General features: G+C 40.1%; 1 protein-coding gene across 5 annotated transcripts in view; it reads right to left on the bottom strand.

Moving 5' to 3' along the window:
* Positions 1–11,115, bottom strand: part of EYA3 (EYA transcriptional coactivator and phosphatase 3) — a 101,540-nt gene extending 90,425 nt beyond the window's left edge. For all 5 annotated transcript variants that reach the window (XM_066375595.1, XM_066375593.1, XM_066375591.1 and 2 more), the window contains exon 1: positions 11,006–11,115. The gene's annotated coding sequence lies outside the window, so the exon portion shown is untranslated. The remainder of the gene's footprint in view (positions 1–11,005) is intronic.
* Positions 11,116–11,500: the final 385 nt, after the last annotated feature.

Consider the following 11,500-nt stretch of genomic DNA (forward strand, 5'->3'; position numbering starts at 1 on the left):
CCTCTTCCTCCCCATATTTCTCTCTCTCTCTCTCTCTCCTTCTTCTCCTCCTCCTCCTCCCGCAGCTATGGCTGGATTGGCTTGAGTGAGGTGGCCTCGTGTGCTGAGGAGGCTCCCTGGCCTCCACCTCAGGTGCTAAAAAAATGGCTCGGTTGCTGATCAACTGAGCAAGGACCCTAGACAGCAAAGCATCACCCCCTAGTGGGCTTGCCAGGTGGATCCTGATGAGGGAGGTACATGTGGGAGTCTCTCTCTGCCTCCTCTCCTCTCACTATAAAAAAAAAAAGGAGAAAAATATTTACTTCAAACTACATCTGAAATAACGTTTGCAGTTTTGGTGATTGTCGGTAGTGTACCTTTTTTAAAAGGCAAGCTTCTGAAAAAAGAACAACAAAAAAAAGGAGACCATCTGGGTAAAAATCAATAGTTTAACAGAGTTATCCAAATAAACAATTTCATAGGATGTGAGGTACAAAAACTAAATATTTACTAACAAGAGATACACAGAAATGAGAGAAAGCTAAGATTTTCAGTTCACTTAGCTTTAAGTGACACATCAATATAAGAGATGACCAATTGATTCTCTTCGCAAAAGCTCTCATTCTCACTCTCAAGGAAACTTATTCACCAGCGTTATCTAATCACTGCTTCCTAATACACAGCAAAGACCTGGTGAAAAGCAAGAGTGGATGCTGAAAATTCAGTGAAGTAATAACACACTGATTTTAAGGTATTTTTTTATATGGTGTGCATGTACTATTTTTTTGTCAATATTCTCCAAGTTCTGAAATAGTCTAAGACAAAATCATACACATTCGGATTATGTGTCAGTAAAAAGAGCAAGATAATCATCAACCTAATAGAAAAAATTAACATCACTGTACTAAATTAAAATTCCCTCTTATTTTGAAAAAAGGAGGAACTACTGGTAAATCTGACCTAAATCTTTTTCAACTACTATGGAAACTAAAGAATAAAGTTCAATTCCACCTAAGAGCTAATCATTCTAATTTATTCCCATAGTAACAGTGTTGATAGCAACAAACTACCAATTTTTCCAAATTCAGTAACTGCCATATTATTAAATTTCAGGTGAAAGAAAACTATTGAAATTTTAGAAGATAAACTGATTATCAAATCCACACATAAAAAAGAGTTGCTTTTGAAACAAAAATTAAATGTTTAAAACAAAGTAAAGAACAAAATCATCATGGCAAAGCTTATACTTTTCAGCTCCTCATCAATACATTTCCCACCAAAGGGGGATCCCTAGACAAAAGTTGCTATTAAAAAAGTGTACTTGATTAATGTCTGAATTAATAAGAGCTAATATGTAAGAATTAAAATAAGGATTATCCCTAACCAAGCATTACTTTTTGACAGAAGTAATTAGTTTTTTTCTTTTAATCTGATTCCATAATTCTCAATTATTTTCAAAATACTTAGAAAAATAATTTCTCATCACATCTGAGTTCCAGTCTCCTGCATTAAGCTGTACCTCAACTAACATAAAATCATCTTCTTCCCTTAGAGGTGCAACAATTATTTTTTAACTTGGGAATAATAAAAGCATAAAAGAATATTAATATGATGAATAATTTATTTGCTTTTTTTTTTTTTTTTAACCAAGAGAGACAGAGAGAGACAGTAAGGGAGAAAGATGAGAAGCATCAACTCGTTGATATATCACTTTAGTTGTTCACTGATTGCTTCTCATATGTGCCTTGACTGAGGCCTCCAGCCAAGCCAGTGACCCCTATCTCAAGCCAGCGACCTTGGGCTTCAAGCCAGCCACCTTTGGACTCCAGCCAGTGATCATGGGGTTATGTCTATGATCCCACACTCAAGCTGGCAACCCCATGCTCAAGCTGGTGAGCCTGCACTCAAGCTCCCAGGTCAACACTCTATCCACTGCTACAGCACCAATCAGAAGCTTTCTTTACTTTCTTTCATTTTTATTTTTTAAGAGAGAGGAGAGAGACATGAGGGGAAAGAGTGGGAAGCATCAACTCATAGTAGTTAATTCTTATATGTGCCTTGACTGGGCAAGCCTGGGGTTTCAAACCAGCGACCTCCGCATTCCAGGTCAAGGCTTTTTATTCACTGTGCCACCACACAGGTCAGGCAAGGCTGTGTTTTTTAATTAAAAAAGAAAATGATTTGTGAAAGTTCCCCTCCTCTTTTCTAAAGTAAAAATAAAAATGCTAATTTAAATATATTACTCTAAACATGGTAATCCTAAAAAGATTAACATACTTAATTTTGCACAAATTTTCATATTTGAAAATAAGAATGGAGATAGGTCAGAAATTTCAGTTTTAGTTTTCTGTTTTTTATACTTCTAAGTTGTTGAATTCATATTGGAACATTAAGATTTCAGATTTTTTTTTCTTTCAATTCAGCTTCCTAGTTGATTAGGTTTACTATCTGATTCCCTTTGCTCCCTTCCTTTATTAATACTAACTAGCTACCTATGCTAACAGTGACTCTCTTTTTCTTCTTTTTTCTTTCTCTTTCTTATCTAGAAATTAAATGTAATGGGGTGACATTGATCAATAAGAGCACACAGGTTTCAGGTGAACATCTCCATGGCATTTGAACTGTTGATTGTGTTGTGTGCCCATCACCCAAAGTCAACTCATTTTCTGTCACCATGTATCTGTCCCTCCCATACTCCCCTCCCCACAACAACCAGCTCAGTTTTATCTATGTCCATGAGACTCAGCTCTTTTTTGCTTTGTTTCATTTTTATTTATTGATTTTGGCAAGAGAGAAATAGAGAGAGATAGAGGAACATTAAGCTGTTCATGCATGTATCTTGACCAGGGATCAAACCGGCAACCTCTGTGCTTTGGAATGATGTTCTAACCAACCGAGCTATCCAGCCAGGATCATGAGTCCCAGTTTTATATTCCAGCTATGTGTGAAATCATATAATTCTTCGCTTTTTTCTGATTTACTTATTTCATTTATTATAATGTTCTCAAGGTCCATCCATGTTGTTGTAAATGGCAATAGGAATTTCAGGATTTAAAACTATTATATAAACTTATTTAATATTCTACAGATCAATAAAAGGAAAATAATTTAGGTCAAGGGGTAAAACATTTTAATAATATAGAATACATTTTATTTATTACTGCCTGTTCTCCAAATAACACAAAAGTAACTAACTTCCATAAGATAATTTTTTTTTTTTTTTTTGTGGAATAATAAACGGCTTTATTGAGTACAGAGCGCACACCCCGCCCGGCAAGGTTCCCTGGCCCCGAGGAAAGAAAGAGAAACGGAGGTGCAAGATGGAGGTCAGGGAAGTTGCCCATAAGATAATTTTTTTTAAGAGGAAAAGATCTGGTCCTGTTTTGCTTTCTTACTATATGATTTTGCCACCTAAGAAATGTAGGTAGTAAAGGGTTAGCAATTTGCCCTAAGCCAGTGTTGATAAAAAGCCCACACACCCTGCCCTAAGATTCCCAAACAGAAGCAGTATTTTTTTGTTTTTCTGAGAAATTGGATTTTTTTCCTGAGCCTATAAAGAAATCACTAAATTAGTAGAACTTTGTACGAAAAGGTCATGAACCCTGGAGCGAGAAAGATTAAGTTCAAACAAAATCCAGCTCTCCAGCTAACTAGCTTTATTACTTTGGGCAAGTTAAGTAACTTCTGTGCCTTCATTTTCTCTTTTGTAAAATGAAGGTAAGAACAGTACTAATTCATAGGGTCATAAGGATTAAAAAGTTAATATATATAAACCACTTAGAATAGCTTCTGGCACACAGTAAGTGTGCTATGTAAGTTGGCTTTTATTTTTACTGTTTACCATTATAGATTTACAATTCAGTTGTGGAAGTTTCCTTTTAAATGAAAATGATTTCATTGTACTTACAAAGAACATGATTTTAGCCACACCGGTGGTGGTGCAGTGGCTAGAGCATCTACCTGGGATGCTGAAGTCCCAGTTCAAAACCCCAAGATTGACCCCAAGATTGCAGGCTAGAGCATAGGCTGGTCGGACTTGCAGCTTGAGCCCAAAAGGTTGCTGGCCTGAGCTCCCCTTCCCCCTTCCCCAGACAAGGCACATATGAGGAGCAATCGATGAAAACTTAAAGTGAAGCAATTAAGAGAGTTGATGCTTCTCATCTCTCTTCCTTCCCTCTTTCTTACTGTCTCTCTCTCTCTCTAAAAAGAAATAAATAAAACCATTTCATATTAATTAAGCTGTGATGCAGATAATATAAGAACCTTAAACTCAAATATAGTAATCATAAGAAATCACTGAGTGCTTTGAAAATAATAAAAAAATCATAAAATCTAGCTTAAAAATCATATACCATTGTCACTGATAAGAAGCAACTTTTTTAGAGTTAAACCTTTTTAAATTCTAATTGTTATCTTGTTTTGGCTACACCCTCAAGATGCAGTTTTTTGTTTTGGGGGGTTTTTTTGGTTTGCTTTTTTATAGAGACAGAGAAAGTCAGAGAGAGGGATAGATAGGGACAGACAGACAGGAACGGAGAGAGATGAGAAGCATCAATCATCAGTTTTTTGTTGCAACACCTTAGTTGTTCATTGATTGGTTTCTCATATGTGCTTTGACCGCAGGCCTTCAGCAAACTGAGTAACCCCTTGCTCGAGCCAGCGACCTTAGGTCCAAGCTGGTGAGCTTTTGCTCAAACCAGATGAGCCCGCGCTCAAGTTGGTGACCTCGGGGTCTCAAACCTAGGTCCTCCGCATCCCAGTTCGACGCTCTATCCACTGTGCCACCGCCTGGTCAGGCTAAAGATGCAGTTTATACTAACTCTTGTAGTTTAATTCAGATATGTATAAATAAAATCAAGTTAAGTATTTAAGTGTAAATGTCAGTCCTGTATAATGTCACCTACTTCACATGAATAGCTCATTTATGTATATTATAATTGTACATAGTATGTATCCAAAAGAAATATGCTGAAAGAAATGTACTATAAAAATTACAATTTTTGCCTGACTGGGCGTTGGCACAGTGGATAGAGCATAGGACTGGGACGCGGAAGACCCAGGTTCGAAACCCTGAGGTCACCAGCTTGAGCGCGGGCTCATCTGGTTTGAGCACGGCTCATCAGCTTGATCCCAAGGCCGCTGGCTTGAGCAAAGGGTCACTCAGTCTCCAGTAGCCCACATCCCCACCCCAGTCAAGGCACATATGAGAAAGTAATCAATGAACAACTACGGTGTCATAAGTAAGAATTGATGCTTCTCATCTCTCTTCCTGTCTGTCCCTATCTGTCCCTCTCTCTCTCTCTGTCTCTGTCACACACACAAAAAAATTACTATTTTCTAGAGTGAATAAAAAGAAATCTAACTAGTACAAATATTAATCAAGCTAATAAGTTAAAGTGTATCCACCACAATCTGTAGTAAGATCTCTAAGGTATTTAAGTATTGACTGCCTTGGGTTGATCTGTTGACTTACAATAAGTCAGCACTATTTTCACATTTCCTTTTCTAATTTAAAACACTGCTACATATGACAAAGGAAAAACAGTAAAGATAAATTTTATGAAAACCGTATTTCAAATGTTTTTTAAATATACCATAAGCAACAGAGAAAAGACCCTAATTATTTCTACATTTAACAATTAAACACTCCAGTACCTAGGTTTATAGGTCAAAAACATCAAAATGATAAGCCTGGCCTGTGATGGCACACTGCATAGAGTGCTAACCTAAAACACTGAGGTTGCTACTTCAAAACCCTGGTTTGCCCAGTCAAGGCACATACGACAAGCAACAAATGAAGAGCTACAGTAAAGCAACACTTCTTGTTCCCCTGACCCTCCACTCTCTGTAAAATCAACAAATAAAATCTGTTTGTCAAAAATAAAAATCAACATGATAATGTGGCTGCTGTTCCATTATTTGCTAAGTTTTTTGCCAATAAAACATATCAATATGTCAGTTTATGGCTTAAGACATATATTCTGTACAAGAACATGTACTTGTATTTTTAAGTTAATCTGCAGATAGAAAGCCCACCCAATTTCCACTTTACTATAAATACAATTCAATCCTTTAGTATAAACCAATTAAGTGAATGTATGGAAAGAATAAACTATTCCTAATAGTCTTAAAATATATTTTAAACTATCTCTACGTTAAACTATACTATATTGAACTAATTTGCACTATTCTTCTGCTATTTAAATCACACAAAAGTTAAACTATTCTGTTTTTATCTACAGAACACAGAAATCTTTTAGACAATCTACCAAAAAAGAAGTTCTACGAACTTTTACATGTAAGCAAAAGAGAGAATGGAGCCGTGAAGTGACTTAGGCAGATCACAGAAACCAATACCACAAGGTACAGCAAGGACGTGGTGGAGGTATAATTTGTTTCTTAAATTTTTAAAACTGCTATTTCCTTAAAATATATCCTAGGCTCAAGGGTAAAAATCAAAACATGTAAAACAAAATAAAGAAAAAGGTAAAATGACAAAAAACAATTAAAAAATAACCAAACCAAATCAAATAAAAAAACTAACTGGTAGGCATAAAACTAATATGCAAAAATATATTTTAAACTGAACCCTCAGGGTTATAAACTAAGACTTTGCTAAACTAAAGTAGAAATTTCTATAACAAACGTCTCCTGAGCTTTAAAAACGCATGCAGCTGGTCTTCAAATAATGTCACTTGGTTCTAACATTGAGGAGATGCACAGGAACTTAACTCTTGTTTATATCAATTAGCCTATGGTAAAACTGGTTTCATTATATGTCATTTCAATTAAAGTCACAGGGTCTATAGATGATGTTAAGTGAGGACTTATCGTCCTCACTGGGGAGAAGATACTGGTAAGGAGCTTTCAAAGGGGCTTCCCTCACACAAAACTGCCTCTAGTAATTTTGTTGTTGTTTGGCAGTTAGGTAAGAGGTACAGGCTTTTCAGTAATTAGAAAGTCTATGAATGTTCTGTACAAAGACCAGAAGCATGGCATGACCAAGTGGTGGTGCAGTGGATAGAGCGTCAGACTGGGATGCGGAGGACCCAGGTTCGAGACCCGAAGGTCGCCAGCTTGAGTGCGGGGTCATCTGGCTTGAGCAAAATGCTCACCAGCTTGGACCCAAGGTCACTGGCTCGAGCAAGGGGTTACTCGGTCTGCTGAAGGCCCGTGGTCAAGGCACATATGAGAAAGCAATCAATAAACAACTAAGGTGTCAAAACGAAAAACTGATGATTGATGCTTCTCATCTCTCTCCGTTCCTGTCTGTCTGTCCCTATTTATCCCTCTCTCTGACTCTCTCTCTCTCTCTCTCTGTCCCTGTAAAAAAAAAAAAAAAAAAAGACCAGAAGCATGAACACAACTGCTCCAATGAGACCATAGGATATTCATTTCGTGTAGGGCTTTTTATGCATAATTTATATCATAATAGGCAGAAGTGATTTTAGAGAAAAACAGAAAAGGAAGACTCCCTAAGACTTTCAACTTCTACACAAGTTTCTTTCTAGAGTCCTTTTTTGAAGACAAAAGCTTTGAAATTAAAAATCTGTCATAGATTTATTACCCTAAAACTTTCATTCCTATGACATAAATTTATTAAAACAAACCAAACCACTATATACTATATTGTGTTCTTCAGTCTAGAGCTTTGATGGAACTAAAACCCACTTCTCTGCATGCACAGGACTTCTTTATTTGTAAAAAAGAAAAGACTTTGGAGAAAGTATCACCAATCTTTTAAACCCTAATTCCTCATTTGTAAAACAGAGGGGTAAGCTTGAACTCTATATTTTCCTCCAGCAGTAACCTGTAAAAGTCTATCTAGATTTAAACTTAGAAATGCTCAAAAATTAAATGTTCAGAAATGCAAATGGTTGAAAGAAGGCCATACATCAAACCAAATATAGATCTATCTATGGAGTTCCTATGGTTTAAAAAAAAAAGTCCACAAACCTGAAGGGAAGAAAGTGGATAGAGTCAGCCCATATTCATTGGAGTTAGTTAAGGGTGGAAAATAATGAAGCCATGATGAACAGAAGCTAGAGTTTCCAGTATAGATGCTGGAGAGAAGATACTGGCAGGAGCTTTCAAAAGGGGCTTCCCTCAGCAGTTAAGTCTTTAAAGCCAACCAGATGGGTCCTTCTCTGTGGCTTCAAGGACTAATATAGCCAAGCTCTAAAGTCCCTTCCTAAAAATAGATGAAGGGAGCAACCCAATTTTGAAATAAGCCAAGGTCTAAAACTATGCTCATATATGTATATGTATCATATAATGAGGGACACTCTTCTATAACTCATTAGTCAAAGGAGAAGCGGAAACTAAAAGCTGTATTTATTCTGTTCGCTGAAGTACTAATTTTAGAACATGATTGTTATGATTATAGAAACTGATCACACAGAAACATCTGCAATCAAATGCTAGACATACACCATAAAGATTAGAAAAACAAAAATAAAAATTTTCCAATCCTGTATCTCAAAATATACCTCGGATCACAAAATCTGAAAAACAAGACATTTACCAATCCCTTCATTTTAGAGATGACTAAAAGCCTCCAGATAAATTTAAGAGAAACTTAAGTCTCAAAATGAGAAAAAAAATGGTTTTAAGACTGTGGTGGAAAAAAAGTAAAGAAAAAATAATGTCCTGAGAAATAAAGTACTGTAATGTCTGGCTTATGAAGAAATAGGAAGAAAAACAGCCTGACCAGGCAGTGGCGCAGTGGATAGAGCGTCGGACTGGGGCATGGACCCAGGTTTGAAATCTTGAGGTCGCCAGCTTGAGCCCAAGGTCGCTGGCTTAAGCAAGGGGTTACTCGGTCTACTGTAGCCCCCAGTCAAGGCACATATGAGAAAGCAATCAATGTACAACTAAGGTGCCGCAACGAAGAATTGATGTTTCTCACCGCTCTCCTTCATCTCTCTGTCTGTCCCTCTCTCTGTCACACACACACAAAAAAATAAAAAATAGAAAGAAAAACAGAAAACTGTCACTACAGTAAAAATGAAGAAACAATGTATAAGAGGCAAATAAAGACACATATGCACACTGAGTTCAACTAAAGAAAATGTATTTTGGCCTGACCAGGAGGTGGCACAGTGGATAGAGCGTCGGACTGGGATGCGGAAGACCCAGGTTTGAGACCCTGAGGTCGCCAGCTTGAGCGCAGGGTCATCTGATTTGAGCAAAAAGCTCACCTGCTTGGACCCAAGGTCGCTGGCTCAAGCAAGGGGTTACTCAGTCTGCTGAAGGCCCGTGGTCAAGGCACATATGAGAAAGCAATCAATGAACAACTAAGGTGTCGCAATGCGCAACGAAAAACTAATGATTGATGCTTCTCATCTCTCCGTTCCTGTCTGTCTGTCCCTGTCTATCCCTCACTCTGACTCTCTGTCTCTGTAAAAAAAAAAAGAAAAAGAAAAAAGAAAATGTATTTTGAAATGACTAGTGAACTTTTTTTTTTTTTTTTAAGTCAGATCCTGATAGAGAAAGGAGGGAGGGAGGGAGGGAGAAAAGGAGGGAAGGGGGAAAGAGAAAAAAAGAGAGAACAGCAGTCATTTGTTACTCCACTTAGTTGTGCATTCTTTGGTTGCTTCCCATATATGCCCTGACCAGGGATTGAACCCCTGAAACCTTGGTCTTTCGGGAAGATACTCTAACCCACTAAACTAACAGTTCAAGGTCTATAGTGAACTTTTTTTGGTGACAGAGACAGAGAGAGGGACAGATAGGAACAGGCAGGAGAGAGATGAGAAGCATCAATTCTTTGTTGCAGCACCTTAGTTGTTCATTGATTGCTTTCTCATATGTGCCTTGACCGTGGGGCTACAGCAGAAGACCGAGTGATCCCTTGCTCAAGCCGGCGACCTCAGGGTTTTGAAGTTGGGTCCTCCGCGTCCCAGTCGGACGCACTGCGCCACCGCCTGGTCAGGCTATAGCGAACTTAAGCAGAAAACATTTCATTAACAACAAATGAACCTGACCTGTGGTGACACAGCGGATAAAGCATGGACCTGGAATGCTGAGGTGGGGTTTCTAAACCACGCGGGGTCAAGGCACATTCGAGAAGCAACTACTATAAGTTGATGCTTCCTGCTCCTCCCCCCTTCTCTCTCTCTCTAAAATTAATAAGTATAAAAGCCCACGCAGAAAACAGCTGATCGCTCTAGAACACCGCATTTTTACCTCAGTGGTGCACGTCTCCATTCTCACAGAATAGAGAACACCAAAATGACAGGACGCTCTCACAGTCTGTCAATTACCAGGATCACTCAAGCCCAATCGCTAGTAGTTACGTGTGCCTGCTACCTGTTAGCCTGTTCTAGAACGAGCCCCAAGATCTGAGCCCCGGCGAGGAAATGGGAAAGCCTTTGTTGTCCCCTAACTATCGAAGCCACCACAGTTCAGTCTACCCCGGAGCCTCAAGGCAAGATTCCCCCCCCTCGGCCCGGTACATCTGCCCAGACTGGGGGTTTCGCACAGCCCTCCGCCAAGCTAAGCAAAAGCGGGAGAAACCCAGGCACAGCACAAATGTCACCTAATAGTCCCAGGAGGGGTCAAAGTGGGAAAAGTTGGAGGGCAGGTACCTAGGGCCCTGTTTCGCAATGGAAGAGGATGATCACAACGAGGCGGCGGGCCGTCCTGCTGGGGGAAAGGACGGCGACATGCTGGGGTCAGGGGTCGGGGAAGAGAGATGCTCAAGTGAGAGCAGGGGCAAAAATGAGAGGCGGCGGCGGACGGAAGCACTGAGGCAAGAGGCGAGAAACCCGGGCTTGTAAGGGGCGGGCGAGGCGGAGGGAGAACTGCGAGGCGAAAGGTGCGCGGAGGCGAGAAACGCTAAGCTGAGGTAAGAGAGGAGAGAGGCCAGCGTGAGGCAAAGGGCTGAAGTGAGGAAGCACAGCAGGGACAAGGGACAAGCAAAGGAACCCCTATCCACAGGGACCGGGACAGAACTCTTGACCCGTCCCCCTACCGGCTGTACGCGTCCAGCCGCACTCACACCCTGTCGGCAGCGAAGACTCACCCAAAGCCTACAGGGACCCCACAGCAGGACATGGGGACCGGTCCAGACCCACAGTAGAACCAAGCGGGTGGAGGAAACCGCGGCGTTAGCGTGACCCGGATGCGCATCCCTAGAAACCGGAAGTCACCGTCCAGGGTCACCTCACAATCCACACCTCGTTCCACCAGAAGCCTCGGGGCGCATGTGTCAGGCCTCACGGGCGGGGTAGCGTGTAGGCGGCTCCGCTCACTCAGGCGCCCCGCCGAGCCCCTCCCCTGACCACGCCTCTCTCGGGTCCTCCACGTTATTATTGGTCTTTGCTTCGCCCCGGTGCCGGTAAAAAATAACGAGGAGCTCATTTTTCTAGAATGTTTTTTAAAATGAGTTTAATCCCTGCCTCCTTAAAGCGAACCTGAGGAGAAATGCATTTGGTACATTTTAAAAAACTGTGGAAGAGTGGGTAGGAAGTTTTGGAAGACACTTAGGGAGAGGCTAGTCCAAGGTGATTTTGTCCCC

This window comes from Saccopteryx leptura, chromosome 3, assembly GCF_036850995.1.
Source record: "Saccopteryx leptura isolate mSacLep1 chromosome 3, mSacLep1_pri_phased_curated, whole genome shotgun sequence".
Lineage (NCBI taxonomy): Eukaryota > Metazoa > Chordata > Mammalia > Chiroptera > Emballonuridae > Saccopteryx > Saccopteryx leptura.